The sequence below is a fragment of the Pinus tabuliformis genome, chromosome 3_2 (genome assembly GCF_031772625.1).
Source record: "Pinus tabuliformis cultivar Carrire ecotype Pingquan chromosome 3_2, CPIR1, whole genome shotgun sequence".
Lineage (NCBI taxonomy): Eukaryota > Viridiplantae > Streptophyta > Pinopsida > Pinales > Pinaceae > Pinus > Pinus tabuliformis.
In genome coordinates, this window is record NC_142302.1 from 383707607 (window position 1) to 383717193 (window position 9587).

The window sequence follows — 9587 nt, forward strand, 5'->3', positions numbered from 1 at the left end:
CAAATAAACCATTCATCTGCAAAATATCTATCATCCATATTGACCATCCTTGAGTCAGTCCTTGCAAACACATTTCTTCAAACTTGATCTATGATTTCATGTTGTGGGCTTGCCTATGACGGATCACTTTCTATCGACTTCAGCTCATTATCTAGAAAGATGATCTAGAAATCGTCAGTACCTTGGAATCTGCATGCCTCAATGGCAGGTTTCTCGCCTTCGACGATAGGTTGCATCATTGACCTTCGATCAAAGGTTTCCATGACTTGTTCGACATCAAGTCATCTATTCACATTTCATGGATTGTGTTAGCGCTCAAATCTGCCTCAGGCTGAGGAAGGCAAAACTCGAGGCAACATCCTAGCACGGTCAACCTCGTAGCTAGCCCTACGAGGACAGGAGAGGACTCTCTCCGGCTCTATATCGGCAAAAGGTCTTCAAAGGGGCTGAGATGACTCAAATTTAATGCTGATTTTAGGCTAGTAAAGAGATAGGAAGGTTTGTTTTAGATTTTTGGGTTATTTGTTGGAGAAACGGGAAAACCAAATTTTGGGTGTGGGGATTGAGGTCAGATTTTTGCAGAGATCGAGTTGGGGCGAGGTAGGCAATATTTTTGATGCCTTTCGATCAAGTGAATGGACAGATCAGAATGACAAGGAGTTGAAGAGGGCAAAAGAGAATATGGATCCTCTTCAAACTGACAAAAACATGGAAAATGAAACAAACTTAAAGGCAGAGCATAACAATCTATGGATTCTACCTTAACACTTCATTTGTTCAATTGCAGAAGATGAAAGAAGGAAAATGATACATATTAACAACTTACAATTATAGAAAGAAGCACACCATCAACACACAAAGCCACAAGGATCCCAACAGGTGCTGCAAAATCTCTGATCTTCCCTTAGCCAAAATATGAAAAATATGTACAATAGTGTCCAAAACCTTCCCAGGAGTCCAACCTGTGCTACTGAATGAAAATTTACATATATAGATCAAGCTAACCTCATTCCCTAACCTCTAGGGGTCGAGCTCCTCCTTCTAGGAGCAGTTTGAACCAATTCTAAACATGGAGCAAGATTCTAGGTGACCAAAACAACCTGCCTCTAAAAAGAAGGAAACTGATTCATTACATTAATTTCTTGCTAATTTATGAAGGAATCATCTAGAAGAAAGTAGATAGGTGCCATGTTACCTTACATACATCAATTTACATCATGGTGGGTCAAAAATTACATCAAGGAGTAAAACTGGTGAAAACTGGCCGAATTCCTGAGCTGGAAGGTGAAAAATTGGCCAAAATCCTCAACACGCAGTGCCCTGATCTCTACACGCAGCGCACTTTTCAGGCTGATTTTGAGGCAATTTCCGGCATCCAAATTGAGCTCAGGTTGGCTTGTTGGAAAGCCCTATATGTCTGCTTTCTAACCCAAGTGGAATTTTCCCATTTGGAGCTCATTTTCCCCCTCAAAACTGCATTTTCCCAGAGGTACTTCCTGCTGTGGCAAAAGGTGGCAGCAAGGTGGTTTTCATGGTGTTTTTGAGCCTTTTGACCATCCAGATCTCGATGAAATGCTTCGGCAATAGCTAAGCAGGTACATTTCATTATGACAAATCCAAAAATGCAAACCATTTGTGATTTGGACCTCCCAATCTTAGGGGTAGCGCGCTGCGCGTTGAACCAAAAAACCTGTTTTGAGGACAAAATTTTCAAAAATGACAAAAATTTCTCCGAATTTGCCAAAATTCGGAGTAATGACCGTCCATCATGTATTGTGCCCCACCAGTGAAGCCTCGGCCAAAATTTGGAGTGGATCGGGCTTTTTCCGCCGTTTAAGTGCCTTGCTCAATCACCTCTTAAGGATCTTCATTTTTGCTTTGCAAACATGCATGCGGGCCCAGTAATGATTCTTCATGTGACGAAGCAAGTCTTTGTCTCTATTGGCCTTCACCAACAACCCCTCCAAGTGTCGGTTGACCTTCTCAAGCACAAATTGCCGCGCAACAGGTGTCAAATCACCCGGTCTTTTACGGGCCAACCTATGGTCTTCACGGATTCGTTGCAGCTCTATAAGTGTGTGCTCGTCCTCTAACTGTTTGTTGCGCTACTCCAAGTATTTGATCTGACATTCTACCTTCAGCAACTTCTCATTTAATCTATCAATTTCGGTCTTTTCCACATCACTCAATGCAACACCAATATCATGACCACCTGAATGGCCCTCCTCGTAAATTGGCTCCTTTCCTCTGTCCTGAACCTGTACCTATACTGAAGAAGAAGGCGAGACCCCTTCCATACCATGTGGAGATAATACTCGCCGTGCTGATGAAGTCAACGAGACCCCTTCCACCCCAGGTGGAGATAGTACTCGTCGTGTAGATGCAAATAAGGCCCTGTGTCCTCGCTAATATGTCACACATGCTGGAGCGCTGACATGCTCTATGTCAGGAACGTCAAACTGATGTGAAGGCCCTCCCTCATCATGAACAATCTCAGGAGGTGGCTGTGACGCTGTGAAAAGGTCACGAGAAATAAAATCCTCCCAAGTGATGCCCTGCTGTGCCAACTGATGAACCACTACGATCTTGATCAACGCGTAGTGATAAATACTGTTATGCTGCTGTACTGGGGTCTACCTTTGTACAAGAGGCACCATCTTCTCTATGTTGAAAAACATGAAGTATGGAATGTTCATTATACATACCCTTGTAAAATGCATCAACAAACGAACATGGTACACATAAAGACGGGAGAATCTGCCCTCACAACTGAAATACCGAATGATGAGTTTCATCAAAGGTGCAAACTGATCATTCAGGTATTGAAAAGGAAAAATGCTGCTCAAGTGCCTCATATACCCAGGTTTGATGTATGGCTGATAGTAAGATTTCTCTAACTGCTGACGTTTATTCCATTGCTCTCCAACATTTGGTATCCCAGTGGCCTCTACAATAGTTTCTGGTGACAAGATGAAATCAACTTCGGCGAGGTTTACATGGCTATCATGTAAATGTAGAATGAACAAACGAGCTAATTCACAATGATGCTAAATTTGTGAAATTAGCTCACAATAGCGATAGCACGACTGACGACGAAAGCAATCCATTGCAAGCGGGCAAGCCTGCAATTGATCTAAAGAAGTAGGCTCTTCCCTGCGAGGCTTACCACCTTTGCCACCTCTGCGAGACCTTCGTGGCACATTACCCTCTGCTCTAGAATCACTGTCATACCCCTGCTCATATGATGAATCTGCGTCTGACATAGCTCTGAAAACACAATGTCTGCAAAATGTATGTTGTCTGCAATAGTAGGTTGTAGGTGTGGTGAAATTACTATTTCAATACATGCTCAAAACCAACCGAAATATCAGAGACTTATGCCATAATGGACATTCTGTTTTAGTGTATTGGACCTAAAATAGTCATAAGGACAGTTTGACAAATGGACCAAAATAGGAAGCGTTGTTTGGCTCAAAGCTTTCACATGGGCATGGAACTATGTTTCACCAAGGAAGGGCAGAAAAATCTTAACCACTTAGCCATATGTCCTTTAATACCCTTAAAAATTTTTTTTGCTAAGGGCTTAGGGTTTCATTTGATTTCTTACACCCAACACATCACCTCCTCTCTTCAAACACATTATAAACACTATCAAATTGATTGAATCAGTTATAGAACACCTACTTGGAGCTTTGGAGGTGTTTAGACACGATCTGGGCGCATAGGCAAGTTTTTCCCGTGGCTATGATTCAACGCGCAGCGCGCCACCCCAACACGCAGCGCACGCTCCAACGCGCAACGCCTGTGTAATTTTGCACTGGCTCAAACCACCCACTGCACAGCGCACTGCCCAACGCGTAGCTTGCACTTTCTATGAGCAGTGCACACCTGTAACAATGTCCACGGGTTTGTAAACACGGTCTTTCACCTTCCAATGCTTAAAAACACTCTTGCCTTGATAGTTGGTGAACAAATAGACTTGTTTTCCCCTTTTATAAGTAAACAAAATATCTTGTTTGATTTAAATGGATTTCAAAAACCCACTTTGTAAGGTTTGGCACTTTTCACTTTTGGTCTTTTAATACAACACTGCTTTCTTGATTTTTCTTGCTTTTCTGAGGTTTGGACTGATCATTTTTGTTGATTTTTGCAGGGATCTGGCATTTTGGCTTTGGAGAAGATCAGAGGCTTGCTCTGAAAACCTTTGAGATAAAACAAATATAATTATTTACATCAACAATTTTTAGGTCCAAAACAGAGTTTTTGGACTAAAATGTTTTAAAATGCTTTATGAGGAAACATATTAAGTGAAAACCTTTGAAACCAACCTCATGGCCTGTGGGCTTTTAGTATGTGTATGCATGGGACTCAAAACCCTAGACTCTAGGACTAAAGACCCTTTTTAACAAAACTAATCATGTATGGTGATGAATGCAATGACCATGTACTTGTAACTTTTAGAGAATTTTTGACTAACCCTACAGGGACAAACATGAGGGAACACAAGACAACCAGACCCCTCGTCAGTCAATGGCATGCCCCTAGCGGAATGCAATGAAGTGGAACAAGCGAGACACCTAAAAATGATATGCAAAAGCGAAAAGATCTCTGTCGGAGGGCTGTAAGGACTGACTTTAACATTGGCTCCAATGGGGATGGTGGCTCCTTGGAGATGCCAAGAATAGTAGATCTCTAGGAGAGCAGACCAGTGCTTTCATCCATTGGGCGATGGAGTCATTATTTCAACAATTAACACAAAACTTTGACACATTTATTGACTGCAGATTTGACTGAAAACTAGACACAACTCTGACCTAAAAATAACTCGACAAACCTCAACTCGACAAATGGAAAGGAAAGGACTGATAAAAATAACTCGACAAACCTTAAACCAACTAACCTTCATCTCCAGAATTATAGCCTTCGCTGCGGGCCCGAGACTGAAGATGAGAGATCAGTACACACACGCAATAGAACAAAAGTAAAATGGTATATACAATGATGATGAAAAGAGCAGAAAATATTCAGAAATGGTACCGCTTCAGCAGCCGACCATTGATCGGCCCTCCAGGACAATCATCTCCACTTATTTCCTTGAGAAGAAAAGCGTTCTGACCACGATATGCTGCAATCTTATAAGGACCCTTCCATAAATTGTCAAATTTGCCGTGCTTTCCCTTGTCTTCATGTCGAGCATCCCATCTCAAAACTACCTCATCTAGCTGAAATGTGTCCGCCTTTGCTTTGCAGTCATAAATCTTTTTGATGCGCTCCTGCAACTTGCAAGTGTTTTGAAATACCTCCTCCCGTGTCTACTGTAAATGAATCATCTGATTAATCCTTCTCTGCATAGGATCTTCCTCAATCCCGCTTCTTGAAGCAATTTTACTACCGGGACAGCAAGCGAAGTTGGAAAAACCTTGTCTGTTCCGTACACCAACTCGAAAGGAGACATGCCAATAGACTTTTCCTGACTCACCCTATCAGCCCATAGTGCATTTATCAACTTCTTGTGCTAGCCCTTTTTACTGATTTCCAACAATTTCTTAATGATATTGACCAAAGATTTATTAGATGACTCCGCCAATCCATTTCCTTGAGGATGATATGCGGTTGAATGTCCCAAGCTGATATTGTACTTATAACAAAACTCAACCATCCTTTTTGACTTAAATGCTGCTGCATTATCTGTGATTAACTTACTTGGACATCCAAAACGTGACAAAATATTGGTTTCAAGAAAAGAGATAATTGCCGCATCCGTGGCTTGTCGAGTAGGAATTGCTTCAATCCATTTTGTGAAGTAGTCTGTGGCTGTCAATATCCATCGATGTTGTCCTGATGATGCCGGATGAATTTCCCCGATGAAATCCAATCCCCACTGCTGAAAAGGTGCGCTGACTTCAATTGGTTTGAGAGGCAAAGGCTGTAGTTTCTGGTTCCCTTCGAAAATTTGGCATTCATGACAATTCATAACAGCCTTATATACATCTGAAAATAATGAAGGCCAATAATAACCTGCCCTTAGAATCTTGTTTGCTGTGGTTTTCCAAAACAGATGACCTCCATAGTCACCTCTATGAAAGTCTTCCACAACTCTTTTGGCTTCCTCCTCTACCAAACAATTCAATAACATTCCACCAAGATCTTTCCAATACAATGCAGAATTTAGTATGCAGAATTTTGCAGCTTTCAATTTCAATGTTCTACTTTTGTTTCTAGGCATTTCGGGAGGTGAAGACAAATGCTGAAGTACATATAAAATGTCACCATACCAAGGAGAAGAAAGAAACATTTCAGATACCTAAACGGATGAATTCTCCTCATCTTCATCAGACATGGCAGCAATCAAATTTATGTCTAGAACTTGCAAATTCGTTTCAGCCATTAACTTGGCGAGTCCTTGACCTTTGATTAGCTTGGTTGGTTTAATCTCCACATCATACTCTAACAACGCAGCAATCCACTTACCCTGCCTGCCTTCTGGATCTGCCTGTACTAAAATATCTTTAACTGCTGCATTAGGAACATAAACTAGAATATGAGAATGCAATATATACACACGGAAATCTTTCAAGGCCTTTACAAGCGCAAATGCTTGCTTCTCAATGATGTTATATTTCAATGCTCCATCTCTTATAATCCGACTAAAAAAAGCAATGGGCTTTTCAACTCCTTCCCTCTTCTGCATTAATACAGCTGCCAAAGTGTGCTCAGAAGCAAATGGTAACAAAATAAAATCCTAAGTGTAGTCTGGGCTGATCAAAATAGGAGCTGAAGAAAGAGCTAAACTCACTAAATTAAATGATTTCATCGCCTCTTCGGTCCATTTTACCTGACTGTCCTTTTTCAGCATGCTCGTGATTTCTCTAAGATGCTTTGCTAGATTTGGAATGAAGCAACGCAGAAAATTCAGTTTACCATTGAAGGACTGTATTTCTTTCTTGTTCCGGGGCTGTTCAATTTGTTGAATGGCTTCAACACGTGCAGGGTCAATACGGATGCCATCTCTAGATATGATGTGGCCAAGAAGTTTGCCCTCATCCATGGCGAAAAGACTCTTTTTCGGATTCAGTGAAATGCCATATTTTCTGCACTTTTGGAAAACAATTTTCAAATGATACAAAAGTTCCTCATCAGAATTTGAAAACACGGTTAAGTCATCAAGATAAACAACTAAAAATACATCTTTCTCATTGGCGAAAGCCATGTCCATTGCGTGCTGAAAGGTGGCTCCTGCATTTTTCAAACCAAACGACATCTTTGCATAATGAAATGTTCCCCATGGAGTGGTGAATGCTGTCTTGTCACGGTCATCTTCATGTACTAAAATCTGATTGTATCCTGAATAGCCGTCGAGTAGTGACATCCTTGATGCTCCAACTACTCACTGCAGTATATGGTCCATTTTTGGCAGCGGATAATTGTCTTTTAAGGACACCTTATTCAAATTTCTGAAGTCAATACATAAACGGATCTCACCTGTTTTCTTCCTTACTAGTACCAAGTTTGATATCCAATTTGAAAATCTGATAGGCATAATGATTCCTGACTTATACAATCTGTTTACCTCTTTTTCAATTGATGGCAGCAGCTTTGGATTGATTCTCCTCAAATTTTGATGAAAAGGCTTCTGATTTGGCTTAATAGGAATAGTATGCTGAATGATATTTGTGTCATATGTTTTTAGATCTGAGTAATCCCATGCAAAAACATCAGAAAATAAAGACAACAATTTCACATAGTCTGCTTTTACCTTTGGTAACAATGACTTTGATAGCTTTACTCGCTTGGGATTCTCAACTGTCCCAATGTTTACCTCTTCAACACCTTTTTCAATCGTTCTTAATGTCGGTTTTCGGGCCACATCATCTTGGTCAAACAGCTCCTATAAAGGAATCAATCCCTTAGGAATAATGTTGTCATTAAGTTGTAGCACGTCCATTTGATTTACTTGTATATTATCACTACCATCATCATGTTCAGTATCTATTGAGGTATCTTTGAACTTACCCTTATTTTGCAGAAACTGATTGATCTCTTCATCATCTTGAAAGACTTGCCAACATCGCTGATTGTCTGGAATGGTGGGACGATGTTTCACATGAATCTCAAACTTGTTGCTAGAATTCATCAGAATTTTTAAATTGCTTGCTGCCTTAGCAAGTCCATCAGCAACGCCATTTTGTATGTGAGGCACACATGTCAAGGTATGATCATAAAATAACTTCAAAATATCTAAGACTGCATTTCGATATGCCCTCATACGAGGATGCTTGGCCTGAAACTCACCCTTAACTTGCTTTATCACCAACTCGGAATCACCATAGACCGCAATCTTCTTCGCTTTTAGCTTTCTAAGAATCTTAAGGCCAACAATGAGAGCCCCATATTCCGCCTCATTATTTGAACAGTCAAATGCTAGTTTATAGGAACACACTCTCACCTTGCTTGGAACTTTGTCTTGAGCGGAAAAGGGACTTCGAATCCACACACCAATATCAACACCATCACTACCTACTGTGCCATCAAAATCCATGGTCCAAAGACCATCTTCATCTTCTTCCAAATGTTGAAATTGTGTTAGCTCTGTTTTTTCTGTTTGTTGCTCCTTATCTTCAGCTGATTGCTCCATAGTAGCTTGCTTTTCTCCTCTTTCCTTTTGCAGAACTTCTCTGAAATTTTCAGTGATCTTTGGTATATCTTCCGCCTGAACTAACTGACTATCTAGATCATTAAAACTATCAGCAAATAAAACAAATGACTCCAAATCTGTATGTACATAATTTACAGGATGATTGGTTGGTTTCTCTTTGCTGGTTATCATGTATTTCATCTTTTTCTCTCGATATAGCTTTCTCATTTGACTGAAGACTGGAATTGTAGCATAAGAAAAGTCTAACTGTAGAGTACCCTTCAACTTAGCCCCCCAAGATCTTGAAAGTAGCATACCAAAACGTGGAGGAATGTCTGCCACAACCACATCCATTAAGACATTCTTCGCTGGGATTTGGTCTAAGCTAACAAGCAAATCTTTGATGAGCCCGATACATCTTACATGGCTGGAATCAAATGAATACAAATCATGATATTTCCTTGTAATGTCTAACCCCAGCTTCTCCATGATCGCCTTTGGCATCAAATTGTGCGAAGCACCCGAATCGAACATAGCATTGTGCAAAACATATTCATGCAATCTCAAACTGATATAAAAGGGAGGAACATCACTATCAGGGGACTTACCATCCAATGCTGGCCCAAATATCAATTCTGGCTGATCATCTTCAACGTTCACCGTGTCAAACATGGGATCAAAATTCAGAATTTTAGAGACTTGACCTCGGTAGCTGCTGTTTTTCATGATTTCAGTCAAAGGAATAGATACTTTTAATTTGGAAATTTCATTTTCCAAACTAAATGCTGAAACTTTGTCGACTTCTTTGACTGGAACTTCTCTCCTATCTTTGATTATACTTGCCTGATTTGTCCTTTCTACTGCTGATATCTTGCTAGTTGTGGGATCAATTGTCTCCTTTCATTTCTTCTGTGGTATCGGTGAATTCGTCTTTGGTGCTGTAGCTTCTTTT

General features: G+C 40.5%; 1 pseudogene; it reads right to left on the bottom strand.

Moving 5' to 3' along the window:
• The window catches only part of LOC149181018 (BAG family molecular chaperone regulator 1-like), a 43337-nt pseudogene extending 34030 nt beyond the window's left edge, over positions 1-9307 (bottom strand).
• Positions 9308-9587: the final 280 nt, after the last annotated feature.